The sequence below is a fragment of the Euprymna scolopes genome, chromosome 3 (genome assembly GCF_053919585.1).
Source record: "Euprymna scolopes isolate OS-2025 chromosome 3, ASM5391958v1, whole genome shotgun sequence".
Classification (NCBI taxonomy): Eukaryota; Metazoa; Mollusca; class Cephalopoda; order Sepiida; family Sepiolidae; genus Euprymna; species Euprymna scolopes.
The window spans coordinates 186,078,018-186,083,581 of record NC_136484.1 but is presented as its reverse complement, the minus strand read 5'-3'; the positions used below and the strand labels follow the sequence as shown (position 1 = coordinate 186,083,581).

The 5,564-nt window shown below is 31.3% G+C and overlaps 1 protein-coding gene across 3 annotated transcripts in view; it reads left to right on the top strand.

Annotated features, from left to right (window-relative positions):
- Positions 1-1,896: 1,896 nt before the first annotated feature.
- LOC145260389 (uncharacterized) overlaps positions 1,897-5,564 on the top strand; it is a 649,016-nt gene continuing 645,348 nt past the window's right edge. For 2 of the 3 annotated variants that reach the window (XM_080118365.1, XM_080118344.1), the window contains exon 1: positions 1,897-2,501. The gene's annotated coding sequence lies outside the window, so the exon portion shown is untranslated. The remainder of the gene's footprint in view (positions 2,502-5,564) is intronic. The other variant, XM_080118355.1, reaches the window with a different exon arrangement.

The following is a 5,564-nucleotide window of genomic DNA, read 5'->3' as shown; positions in this document are numbered from 1 at the left end:
TTAATGTGACCAAATAATCAGGTTTCAAATCGGCGGAAATAAACTTGTATGTCGATCCACAGCAAACAAACGTGATGTAACAAACAATGCGTAGGTATAAAAATAATTGATATTTTAGCAGAAAATTATGTATAAAGTTATAAATTTCCTTTTCAAAAATTATTAATAAATATTTGTTTATTTTAAACTAGCAGTAAAACTAAAATCTATAAACATCATCCTCACAAATGTATTTTTACGTTTGCGAAAATAATTGCACATTTGCAATGTGTTTTTACGCTACTCAGGAAAAATAAATATTTGGTTAAATATTTAGAGATTTATAAAGAATCGGAATTGGTAATTTATATATATAGTGGTTGTATAGTTTTAGTTTCCTAGATGTAAATCCACTAAAACTCCCGTATTTTTCAAAAAGTGCTCGATGAATGAACAAAACGTGATTATATGTTTATTTATACAAATATTATTGACTACATATGTGCATACAGGTTTCTGCAGTGCCTCCTTTCAGATACCCTGGCACGAAGATGCGATATCGCTGAAAAAATGCACTGCAGAGGCGTATATGCACATATGTAGCGAAAAACACCCGTCTAGCTGAATCCACTGTGAAAAATTTCCCTCACTCTATATCTGTGCCTAAATCAAAACGCGGATTCCATGAACAAAGCTTCTTTCTTAGAACTGCACGCCTGTGGAACTCTGTTCCGTCTGCCTGCTTCCCACCGGACTACAACTTGGATGTCTTCAAGTCCAATGTGAACAAATTCCTAATGAACCGCCCCCTTAAGTAAACACTTCATCAAATCTCCACACTAACCTAATGTACTTGCAATAACCCTTATCCCTGAGTGGCTTCCGGGCCTGGATAAGTGGTGATCACTGTAAAAAAAAAAATGTAGCCAATAATGTTTGTAAAAACAAACATTCTATCTCTCTCTCTCTCTCTCTATATATATATATATATATATATATATATATATATGTGTGTGTGTGTGTGTGTGTGTATGTTGGGTTTTTTTTTTCTATGAATGCTAATGCTTTCGCGGGTAATGTAACTAAAACTATTTAGTCCGCGGAGATGGGAATAACTAGAATATCGTAAAGAGAAAAATGACGATTCCAACTTGTTCTCCAAAAGAGATTATCTGACACGACCACAATCCGGAATATTACATTTGCGCTAAAGCCGAATGCCTTTTTCTTAATTCCTTAAAAGATAATCAATTTTAATTTTTGAAAAGGAAATTTATAACTTTATACATAATTTTCTGCTAAAATATCAATTATTTTTATACCTACGCATTGTTTGTTACATCACGTTTGTTTGCTGTGGATCGACATACAAGTTTATTTCCGCCGATTTGAAACCTGATTATTTGGTCACATTAAAATTTTGTTCACACACACACACACACACACACACACACAGCTTAATTATAACACTTATCATATAAGCATTATTTTTTATATCGTTTACAAAAGTAAATTGTTTTCTTATTTAATCAGTTTGTTAATGTTTAAAACTCAGTGGCGAGCCGGAGTATTGCTGTTAAACTTGCGTAAAAGAAAAACAAAACAACACATAACGACACATGCTTTGTTGTTGTTGTTATTGTTGTTGTTTAAGCTTAGACGTTAAGGCTAATTATGCAAAGCGTACAATCCTGATATTCTAGTAAGCCAAACTTGACATTTCTCAAACCTCAAAGTGTCAAACTACTTGATATAGTTCTTAAAAATTCTATCGAATTTAAAATACCCAAAAAGAAAATCGGAGAGAGAAAAAAAAAACTCCCTAGCGCAACAACCACTTTACGTGATTCGTCTTTGTTGAAATTGTACGTCCCCCTCCTCTCTCTATCTCTCCCTCGCACTTTTGCCTGTTCACACGTAGATATATGTGTGTATATGCACCGTGTACATACACATGTATGTATGTACATAGACCATTTGGTAAAACGAGCGAGAGAGGGTGGGCGACTTTAGCTGGCCACACCTACTTACAAAACCATATACACATACTCACGGACGATGGACGAATGAGTTGAGATTTCCTGTCGACTCTTTAAGAAAAATGTTCACTTCTTCGTAGATTCTTCTGTCTGTTTGGAGTTCCATACACACACACACACATATTCCCAGAATGGGACAACGCTTATTCTACGGCTGTAACGCTACAATCATTTCTTTCTATCCGAATAAAAGTTTACAGTAGTCAGCGAAATACGGTGAATATAGAGAGGTTTTCCCTCAAAGTGACACGAGGAAGTACGTCTATCTATCTATCTATCTATCTATCTATCTATCTATCTATCTATCTATCTATCTATCTATCTATCCGTGTTAACATTTATTTGAAAGTGTCTTACACTAATTATACAAAAAAAAAAAAAAAAAGATAGAAAAAAAGATTAAAAATTCGTGAAAACTTTTTTAAAAAGAAAAAAATTCATTCAAAGGAAAATTTATACACTGGAATAAAATACGTTCTTGAGGTAAGTGAAAATAATTTTTAATTTAATTAAAAAAATATATGGTTTCCTTTTTTCCACTTTTTCTTGCAGTATAATAATCGTTTTGTTTCGTATAATATGTTTTCAAACATAAATCTGTGTTTTACTCATAAATTTTTATACTAGTTGCGTAACTGGGTGGAAGGCAAAAAAAAAAAAAAAATAATAATTCAAAATATCATGTTTACATAAATAAAATAAAATCAATTCAAAGCACATGTTTTTAGTTTTTCCTTAAATATCCAATTCATAGTAAATTAGAATTTTTTTTTACACGAGAAAGACATACACAGGCGATATCTTGTCGAATTAATTTACGAATATAGAAATAATAGGATGAAGAAACTTTTGCAATTCAGACTGAAGTTATTAAAAAAAAGGGGGGGTGTAATTATCCGGTGACATTTAAATCTTCAGACCGTGCTACTTTTTAGACAGGATTTTGTGTGCTTATTCAAATTGACAGTTATGGCAGCAATTAAAAGAAAATACAGAAAAGTCTGTATGATGTACGCACTTTTTACAGAACGAATATGTCATATTCCAAAAATTACGTAATTTGATCAAGTATTTTCTTTTATTAAAGAAAATCAAATTTTACGACTAAACGAATTATAAAGTTTTCGTCGGACATGAGGAGAAAGAGGGAGACAACTCAAATCGAAGTTAAAAGTTCACAAATCATCCTTATGTTCAATACAGTTTAGTAGTAAAACCGCTAAAAATCATAAATTTCGATTTCTTAGTTTAAAAAACAAAATACTTAACCGAATTACGTGATTTTTTGGAATATGGCATATTCATTCTGTAAAAAAAAGTACATCATATAGATTTTTCTGTATTTTCTTTTAATTTTCGTCATAAGTGCCAATTTGAATAAGCACCGGACTTTTTTTTTAGGGAAATCCTTCACGACTGAGACACTTTTTATTTTTGTTCCTTTTCTCCACGTTAAAAAACGATCCTGGTGTCTAACTCTGTCTCGTGGGGAGGCATTGTAAATAGGATCAGTTTCAAACAAGCCAACAGTTTATCTTGATGGCTATTGCTTCATACATGTGAGCGCAAAAATTTATGTAAATATAATTAAACGGCTTCTCACCGGGTGTCCGATTGTGATTACGCCGTCATATTAATCCAACGACGCGACACTTGGACAAATATGATTGCGTATTTTTGTTTGAGGGATTAATTTATCTAGTTCAGTTTGTGTGTGTGTGTGTGTGTGTGTGTGTGTGTGTGTGTGTGTTGGATGCAAAGGAATGATTAAATGTTTTTCTTATAAAAAAAATTCTTTCATATAATTGAGAATATTTACGTAATCGTGAATAAGTTTATGAACATTTGATCATCAGCCGGACAATATTCGTTTGTTTTTGTTGCTTATATATATATATATATATATATATATATATATATATATATATATATATATATATATATACACACACACACACACACACAAAAGGGGATATCGATCATACCAGTTATCATAGGTGCCACAGGACTTATGAAGAAGAACCTGAAGTCCTACCTAATATTCCTGGTGAACCAAGTGCAAAAGAGATTCAGACAATTGCACTTAAGGGAACAGCGAGGATACTAAAAAGAGCTCTCGGTTGGTTTCAATAAAAAAGCGGGGCAATGTTGGCAGCTGGTTTGGCTGCCCCATACCCGACATTACAATCTTCAAAGGAAGAAAAATAAAAAAAACATTAAAAAAAACACTAAATTTTAGAAAGCATATATAAATAAAATTATATTAACATTAGAAAAGGCCCTATGCGGATCGAAACGTAGATCGATGGGCCTAAGGTATTTTCTGATGCTAATATAATTTTACTTATAAAAGCTCTACATATGTATTGAGCACTTTTGAAAACATTTTTTTTTTATTATTCAATACATTCGAAATATATATGTAAGGAAATTTGTGATATGTTATCTTTTATCTGTTCAAAGAATTCACATCAAATTTTTAGTGTACGATCGTTTCCGAGACGAAATAGACCTTTATTAGTACAACGTCTCTTTATCAGTGAAGGGTATAGACACTAAAGTCAAATAAAATAGTAAAAATGATATTATATAGCACACTCTCACGCACACATTATATATATATATATATATATATATATATATATATATATATATATATATATATATTGGATATAGTATGTATAAAGCCATTTTTATTTACTTTGATTCCAGTTGAAAATTCATAAACTCTGACCTATCTGCTTTTTTTGAATAATTAAAAATGATGAGTCTTTTTATAAATCTCTATTGTTAAGTGAATTAAGATCTTTGCTATCTAGTTTAGGTATTTGTTGATGGTATGTCACAAACTGTATGTCAGATGGCAACGCCGAACACAAGAGAATCACTATTTCTCTAAATCCCCACAGACATTAAGAAACAATCTTTGTATAGATTTTATTTTCTTTTTCAAATATGAGAAATAATATTAGTCATAAATGGCGAGAGACATACAAAGAGAAATAAGCGACTTGTTCCACGGTTCATTCGAACAATTAAACAAGTAACCGTTTTAGTCAAGTAGATTTTCACATGCATTTTTTGTTGTTGTTTTTAAATCGTATAGAGAAACGAACGTTGTCGGAATCATAGTAATAAAAATAATACACACACATGCGCATACGCTTACTATATATACGCGCGTACACACACACACATATATGTATATATATATATATATATATATATATATATATATATATTTTGTGTACAGAAAGTTGTTAGTTGAGACAGGTCATTGGTACCGTCGGTTTCAAGCCCGATAATAAGGCCCGTTTAAGGTATCCTTATCGAGCTCTCTTCAGCCAATATTCGTCTATCTTATAACCGGAAGTGTGAAGTATATATACCTCGCGAGTCCACGTTCAAATCTCGTTTTGTTTAATCCCCCCCTTTTTTTTTTTTTTTTTTTTTTTTTTTTATCTATCTATATCTATATATATATATATATATATATATATATATATATATATCGGGTAATGTAATACCTAATTTTCAACTTTGAAT